The sequence below is a fragment of the Drosophila gunungcola genome, unplaced genomic scaffold (assembly GCF_025200985.1).
Source record: "Drosophila gunungcola strain Sukarami unplaced genomic scaffold, Dgunungcola_SK_2 000019F, whole genome shotgun sequence".
NCBI lineage: Eukaryota > Metazoa > Arthropoda > Insecta > Diptera > Drosophilidae > Drosophila > Drosophila gunungcola.
Genome location: NW_026453201.1, coordinates 1,466,563 through 1,476,166, shown reverse-complemented (window position 1 = coordinate 1,476,166; position 9,604 = coordinate 1,466,563).

The following is a 9,604-nucleotide window of genomic DNA, read 5'->3' as shown; positions in this document are numbered from 1 at the left end:
CGCTGAATAATATTATAAATTTTCCTGTTTGTATTTCCATAAATGTTAAACCTTTTGAATAAAGAGTACATTCTCCTATTCTTTTTATTATGTTTGTTCTCTCTATGTCATTATAGTTCTCAGAATTTATTTTTAAAATACTTAAATCAGCTCCTGTATCTATTGAAAGGTTTAAGGGTGATAGATATTTTTTTGTAAATAATCTCAACATTTATTTAAATACAGTTTTTTATACAGTTGCTTTGTGTGGCTTTTTCTTCCTAAGGGAATGTTAGTATTCCGGTTCTGTTTCAATAGATCTTACTCAAGCTGTAAAGTTGTGTCCTTCTGTATCGTTCTCAACAGGAGGTCATTGTAAGAGGGGTTCCTGGTCGATTGCAAACGCAGACAATAGGTTTCAAGAAAAATGTAAATTTTCAAATCTTTAGGTTGTACAAAGAAAAATGTGTAAATTTATTTGGAACGGCGGCGTGCGTTCTCAATCATTCGTTATTGCAGACTGTTCTCTTTCGCTCTGTTGCTCTTTTCGCTATTCCTCAGTAGTTTCTGGAATAGTTGATCAATCTGCTGATTGCGATTCCAGTGTGACAAGCAGTTAACTCAATATGCCGACCGCCAATGCTAAGCCTAGCATGAGACATCCTTGCTTGTCCCTGACTTAGTGGTTTGAGCTTAACTGGCTTATAGGTTCTTGGACTAGGACGAGAATAAAAGAGCATGAAGCGTGCTCAAGCAATATCTATAACAGTTGGGGTGCATAGTGGAGTGCGCTTAAGCATGAATTGGTAGTGGACAGAGTTTCGAGACTGACCGATTTAGTTGTCCTAGTTTGGTCTTTGGTCTATGCGGACTAATGCGTCTGTCCCTGGATGCAGCTCAAAAACACGGCCGAGTAGGCATTGCGACGGCAGAAGACTTTCGTCCTTGATAAGTGCGAGGTTGTTAAACTGGAAGCTGTCTGACGCTTGGCACCACTTTGGTCTTTGCTGTAGATGGCATATCATGTCCCTTGGGTTAAAAACCGTTCCTTAAACGATGTAGACTGAGGATGATATTCCGGCGGCGCCAACAATGAGTCACCGATCAAGAAGTGTGCCGGGGTTATCACTTCCAGATCGTCTTCATCAACTGTGAGAGGTCACAGAGGACGCTAGTTAAGGTATGCTTTTGTAGCCTGGGCAGCGAGTAGATTGTGTTCATATGGTGAGAGAAAACTTGTCGATTGTTATACCTTTTAATCTTTATGCCCCAATCCAATGCATAGTTCACATCTGGGCGCATTTAAAGGATGTCATTATCACGGCTGAATTGCTTTCTGCAAAAGAGGCATTGTCATTAAAGAAAGAGTGAATATAATTTATTTTACTTGAAGATTTTTTTACTGATTATAATAATTGCTGTTTTTATTTTTATTTTTTTTTTTTTAGATTTTTTCCAAGTGATTGGCCTTACTTTCGAATCTTTTTCTCAGGGATCTATTGTGGAACAAATATAACTTGCAGATAAGAATTCCACGAAGAATAACCACAATTATTATGAAAAATATATATGTAAGATGCATATCAATATTATAAGATTCTATTTATTTATTACATTCGCATGAGAATCCACTGTTTTGGTGACAAATAGCGCCGTTTTATAAACAAAAGTATTTTCTTGTGAGTCAAAATTTTCTACCCATTTACTAATTCGGTTCCCAAATTTTGTGGGGTTTTTTCTAAGTTATTTATATAACTTTAATATTTATGATCTAAATTTTTGTATGGTTTTTTAATTTCGTTTTTTGTTTTTGATTTACAGTTTTACAGTTTTTCCTGCCTGTTTAAACTTTTCGGGCCGTTTTAGTATTCAGCTTAATATGATAACTTTTTTTAATTATATCGACATCTATACACACACCACACAAGATATACATATGCCTACACACCTACACACCCTTTCCACACATTAGATCTTACTCTTAAATCACCCTATCAAAAGGAAACAAATCTTGAACTTACCAAATACTCTAGACATCAAGCCATTACTTCATTTGTCAAACATAACATTTCAGAGCCTACTATAGGAGTTATTCAAATTAATCAGACATAAACATTTCCCATTAGACATAAACATTTTCCACGCCTGTTATCAACAGTCCCCTTATTGTAAACATTTCATACGCTTTTGTCGACTACAACAGACATAAAAAAATTATAAACTTTTAAACAAAGGGTCCAGCATGAGAACCCATTCATCAGCATAAAAGCTTTGACCAATCCAAATTTAATAAACAAAACATGCAGCCTGACAAACCACTCATCAGGCCACCATTTCAACCAATCGAAATCTTCTGATCGAAGTCCATTTTCGCTGCTAGCGTCGCTGTCACCGAAAAAAACCATAGTTATAAGAATAATGCAATTGTAAAGACAGTTCAATTTTGGGAATCTAACTATAAACTCTTAAAAAAAACTCCACTGTATATTAAATAAAAATCGCTTTTTTTTAATATATCTTGAAGCGAAAAATCTTATTGGCGCAACCGGAAGGATACAAGTAATATCCTACCTAAAAAGGACTTCAAAAAATCACTTCGTGAAAATAAATTCATTTGTATCCGCAAAACAAACTTACTCAAAATTATTGTGAAAAAAACAACAACATTAGTCAAATCACGAATGAGGACTTCTAGTGTCTAATTCAGCGATAATAATCTAATAACTGATATTTTGTGTAAGCAAATATTTAAATTTTTTTTAAATAAAAAAGAAGTTAATGTGTAAAAATGGAACTGCCATCAACATCAGCCGGAGCCACAGCCGCAAAAGCAACACAAAATCTTCCAGACGTGGCCATGAACCATTTTCTTCTGCAACTTAAACAGATAAACAAATTTAATGGAGACCCACTCTACTTGGCTCTCATCATAAAGGAAGTTGACGAATTAGTTTACCATTATCCGACAACATCAGAAGCCAACACCAAATTATACAACCAGCCATCCGAAACCTTCTAGTAGGACGAGCCAGAACATTGTTGATGAGAAATGTACCACAGGACTGGAACGAATTAAGAACTTTAATTATCAGCGAATACAACAGCGCAACACCTCCACATCGAATGATTATGGAAGAATTAGAGAACAAACAAGTAGAATATGTTGTAAACTCAACTTAGATAACAATCCATCAAACACGGTTTTAGTTTCAAGAACTTTGAATGATACTGTTTATGGGGAAAACAACCAAAATGCCACCCTTTAGTTTAGAAATATAAATTAATCGCATGATAGGTTCAATTGAAATTATTTCTTGATTTTATTAGCTGTGCTCGGAGTTGCAGCGATGTTTATAACTGACCAAAAGCTTGACTTCAAATTTGTGTGGATGTTTTCGCTGTAGCTCAGCTGAATAGATATCGCGACAAACGTAGCGAGATAAGAAAAACGAAGAACAAAGCTGCATAACAGCCCTGCGTTTGCAGCGCACACCTATGAGCATTTGACTAGGTGCTGGCGGTCTGCTCTAAACAGATACATTAGCTGAAGTGATTAGCGAAAAATTGCCAGTACAAACATATATTACGTTGAGCAAATTTGATATATCAACTCCTGTTAAATTAAAGCAAGCTGCCCAAGCTGTGTGATTGTTTGTATATAAATACGTTTAAATACCCGCTCGTATACATGATGACGACGAATATACATATTTTAGATCATCAAGAAACTTAAGCCCAAATAATCAGTCAGATAATAGTCAAGGAGAAAGAATCCAAACAATAACTACCAAAATCGGTATAACAACAATTAACAGAGACAAAACAAGTTTGACTCTAATAGGAACTGGGGTAATAGCAGTTATAAAAATAATTTTTCTGGTAATCAATATATCCTAGATCCTTTCAAAATAATAAAGTACAAAATACCCAGACTACTCAGAGTACTTTATAACCCAAAAAGTGCCCGAACCTCAGATTCAGGTCAACAACGTAGAACTGAGCCAAAGGACACAATTGAAAATTTTCAGACAACAGCCTCGGAAGAAACACCATCGCAATAAAAATTAAAATTGATAACAAACAATGCCTCTGTCTTATTAATACAGGCTCAAGCATAAATTTAATGAACGAAAACTTTTTAAAATATCCAGATAATAATATTTTGACAAAAGTCCAAGCGATAGGAGAATCAGTAACTTTAGATAAATATATCGAATTTAGTATTCCAAAATTATTTTCATCTAAATAAACATTTATCTTAAAAAACTTTTCAAATCATTATGAAACCTTAGCCAAAATTGATATTATGAGAAACACTATTATTTTAAATAATTACGAATCCCAAATGGTAAATATAACAGAGGAAAGTAATCAAACCTTTTCAAGTATAATAAATGTTGACGAATATATTTATGCCATGCAAACTGACTTAACGAATAATTATTTAAGAGACGATCACTTAATAATGAAGAAAAAACCGAACTTTATTATTTAATGTCCAAGTATTTTGATATTCAGTAATGCGAAGGTGTCAATTTGACTTTCACGAACGAAATCAAACACGTAATAAAAACAAAACACGAAGAACCAATTTATAGGAGACCATATAGTTATCCCTACATTTATGACACAGATTTATCAGAAAATCAAAATCTCCTTATTGTAGTCCTATTGTAATGGTACCAAAGAAAAAGGATGCATCGGGCATTCCCAAATTTCGTATGGCCATTGATTACAGAGGACTCAATGAAATAACTATATGGATGAAATATTAGATAAATTTGGTAAATGTCAATACTTTACAACATTAGACCTGGCTAAAGAATTCCATTAAATTGAAATGGACCCAGGATCTATACAAAAAACTGCATTGTTCACCAAGAAAGGTCACTATGAGTATACTAGGATGCTATTTGGTCTGAAAAATGCCCCCGCAACATTTCAGCGTTGCATGAAATATTTTATACAACATAATAGGTACCTATTGTCTTGTGTATTTGGACGATATTGTCATATTTTCAACCTGCAAGAGCATATCCAATCTCTTAGAAAAGTATTCGAACGTCTTCGCAGATCAAATCTTAAACTGCAATTAGATAAATGTGACTTTATGAAACGAGAAACTGAATTTTTAGGACAAATAACTACTGAAGGAATCAACGCAAATCCAAATAAGATTCAAGATATTCAAGATTCTAAAATTCCGAACTCTCCGAAACAAATTAAATCGTTTTAGGTCTTTGCCGATTTAATCGCAAATTTATTAAAGACTTCGCAAAAATCGCAAAACCAATGACTCTTTGTTTAAAAAATAAATGTTAACGATGCGTTTGAAAGTAAAGACCCAATTCTCACATATCCGGATTTCGAAAAAAAGATTGATTTAACTGCAGATGCAAGCAATTATGCATTAGGTGCTGTTTTATCACAAGAAGGTCGCCAGTAGAACTTTAATGAACATGAGTTAAATTATGCAGCTATTGAAAAAGAATTACTAGTATGAGCAACCAAATATTTCCGTCCTTATCTTTTTGGAAGAAGTTTTAAAATATGCTCAGACCATAAACCGCTTGTTTGGTTACATAACATAAAAGAACCTAATTTGTGGTAGGCGTTTATCAACTCTTTATTCTCACACGTCTTGATGCTACCACTCGCTCACACTCCAAGTTTTAGAATGACCTCTCGAGAGATCCTCTTACAGTTCATGTTATTTTACATAGCTTTAACATAACTTTTAACATAAGTATCGTATATTGGTGTGTATAATTATTTGTATTGTGTAAGTATCGGTAAAATAATATATGTGTGTTAGTGTGTGTATGAGCCTACTACAATATGAAGTTACAACGATGGAAAATAAAACATAGAGAATTTGATTATGAAATAAAATACATTAGAGGAATACATTATCAAGAATAACAAAAAAGGAAACTAAAGATAAAAAAATTGAAGAAGTTTTTCAAAATTATGATAATTTAGAAACTAGAAGATTATGGCAATTGCATACAGATCACTGAACGACCTATTAACGTTTTTAGTTACCAACTAATATTTGAAAAAGGAAATAAAGAAACTAACGAACTTACTCACTACTTTAAAAAACTATTAACAAAATAATTTACAGTGACATGACTGACCGTTTAGCAAAAGACATAATTATAAAATTCATTTGTGGACACAATTTTGTTATGTTCATTAATAATGACGAAGACTTAGCTATCTTTCAACGAGCTTATATGGACTTAATTAAACCAAACACTGCACTATGGGGCCAACGACCACATTTTTGGCCAAAACCCATTTTTTAAAAGTCGTTAAATAATCCTAATCTTAAATGTTGCAAGCACAAAATTTTAACAGATTGCATTACTGTTAAGCTATCAACTGTCAAAGTCAGCTGATTGTGCAACTTGAAGCGAGCGCATTTGAGTAGTAAATGTTTCTTCCAAATTTAACACTGAAAAGAAGCAGAAAAACCAATTTAAGTGCAATTTTTGGCATGCAGTCAAACAATAGTGGTTTGAAATAAGATTTGTAAGCGTGAACTGTAGTTATCGATTGTGGTGTTACTGTAATTTTGTGTAAACAATAACCCCAAAAAAATAAAAGCTTGTAGTGATTTGTTATTTTTAATAAAGCTGCAAACTGATTCATGCACTTTCAAACTCTAAAACTTGTTACATGTTTTAGATTATTCAATTACTTTTCTATTCTGTTGGTATAAAAATTCACTTTTGCGCACTTTTTCTGAAATTAAACTTTTAAGGTTCTAACCTTAAATTTGCAAACTGCGAGTTTTTTAACATATGGAAAGCAGAGGCGGCAAAGAGTGCACGGGAGATTGCCATCTTCGAATTTTGAAAACGGTAATACGTTGTCCTTGTTCCAAGCAAAATGAGGCAAATTTGTTTAAAAAAAGTCAATGCCTCTGCTACAATGTAACACAGAAGAGGGCAAAGTGCAAAAGAAACTCAAATCTTTTCAGCCAAAGGCATTCGTCTTGGCTAAGCTCGCATTCAAATGTTAAAATTAATAAAACATTAAGAGTGGTTGGACGGCCTATACTGTTCTTTCTATCGAATAAATATATAACGTAAGGAAGCAAAGCGACAGAACTAGCATCCCTGCGGCGGGCAATGTTAAATAACTTATTCAAGCTGCAAGTGCAGCTGCTCGAAAGCGCGCTCAGCCCGACCTTGCCTATATTTTTTAAATTTTAATTATTTATTAAAACGAAATTCTAGATTTCTTTATTACAAAGTTTTTTAAACTTTTTTCAATACAACTACTGCGTTTACTCTGAAAATAACTTCTTCCATTAAATCCTAATAAAAAAGGGTATTTTTTCAACATAATCTTCTGAAAAAAAAATTATTTGTTTAGTATTTAGCAAAAAAAAAAAAAACTAAAAAAAAGTGCGTAACCCCGCCCATTTTTTGTATCATCGATCTTATTTAAAAACAAAACCCGAGAAAATTTCTTCGTTTTAAAGTTATTAATTAATGTCACAAAAAGTAGTCGTTTGCCCCATAGTGCACTGGTACAAAATTAATGAAAACTTCAGTAATACTTCCCAACTTGCCCACATATGCAGACTTCCACGTACAAATATTAGAAATACATGAAAAGACATCATATTAAAAAGACGTATGACGATTATTTATATATTATTATTTCCCAGACGCACAAAAACTAATTCAAAACATTATAAATAAATGCGAGGTTTGTAATAATGCAAAGCAAAGCACAGAAAAGTTGCACTCCCTTTTAAAAAGACTCCTGAAACTCAAAATATTCGTGATAAATATGTTATTGACTATTATTTTATTGACCAACGTAAATTTTTGACATGTATTGACATTCATTCAAAATTTATTTCTATTATAGAAACAAAAACCACAGACTGGATTGAAAGTAAAAAAGCATTACTCAAAATGTTTAGTATAATAGGTAAACCGAAAACTATTAAAATGGATCAAAATCCTGGCCTAGTATCTAAATCATTACAAAACTGGCTACAAAAAAAAATCAATATTGAAATCACTAGTAGTAAAATTGGAATAGCTGACATAGAAAGGGTACATAAAACAATTAACGAAAAACTTGGAATCATAAATTCACTCTCAGATGCTGATGACAAGTTAATGAATATAGCCCAAAATAGCTTTCGTCAATAACATCTCTTATGCAACTGACCTCTTTATTTTAATAGATTTTAAGAGTAATTTAGGTTTTCTATTGGTAATCTCTTTTCTTTCAAATCTAGCTTGTGCCTTCTCAATTCATATGTGCGTTTCCCAATTTACCTTATACCATACTGTTAATGCAGGTCAACACAAATAATGCAACAGCGAGCACTCTGCTGAGAATTCTGTGTAAACAGAAAGTGGGTCTGAAGGTTGTCCACATAAATGCTTAAAGCTTGGTCAGAAAAATGGATGAGTTAGGGAACTATTTGCAGGATCAAATGTTGATGTAGTGTGTTTTAGAAACATGATTTGTAAGTGGCTACAGTGACGTCCCTTTTGAATGTGATGGCTACGTGTGCATAGGTCCGACAGTAAAACACGCAGCTGGTGTAGCGATTTTTGTAAGCAACAAATACACTTCGAAGCTTATTAAATCAAACCTGATCGAAGGTAGAGTTAAATATTTGTCGTAGATCCTAGTATCGAGTCAAAAATGTTAATCTGTTGTATTTATAGACCCCATCGAATGACCGAATATACTGATCTCTTAGAGTCCGTATCAGACATAACTGTGGCGTACGAAAACGTAATCCTGGCTAGAGATCTTAACAGCAACATGATCAGAGACCAAAGTGTACAAAATGACTTTAACTCTCTTGGTAAACTGCCAACTACCTACGCATTTCACAAGTACCTGTAGCTCTTTGTTAGATGTTTTCTTTGTTAGTGAACCGTCAAAAATCCTTCTCTGAGACCAGTTGTATGTGCCAGCGTTCTCTAAACATGACTTGATATTTATGACATATGATTTTATTTCTGACAATTCAACACGATTTTTTAGCTATAGGGATAAATCAATCAATTTCAACCACCTACTAACTGAATTTGACAATTATGACTGGACAAACATTTATGACTTGACTTCGCCACAGGAACAACTTCTATTATTTAACTCCAACATTCGACGGTTATTTGAACACTGTGTTCCATTAAGAACAAAAACACAAAAACCTGCGCACAGCCATGGTTTAGTTTGGAAATTAAAAAACAAATTTTCCTGCGGGATAATGCCTACAAACCCTGGAAAAGGTATAAAACTGAAAAACTGCAGGCGCACATCATTTTTAAACAACTGAGAAACTTAGTCACAAACTCGATCTCTTCTTTCAAACTTAAATTTTATAATAATAAATTCGCCAATGCAGAGACTCCTGTTGAAGTTTGGAAGGAAATGCAGTGGCTAAATCGGACCTTAATGAAGACGCCCTTAATAAGAAATTTTCAGAGGTTCCTTCCGTCATTCCTACACATAATTTGTACCGGAACTCAACAACATCCTGTGATATTTTTAGCTTTATGTATGTACGTCTATGTGATGTCCTTAAATGTATACTTAAAGGAAAATCAAATGCAGAAGGTCTAGATAATTTTAG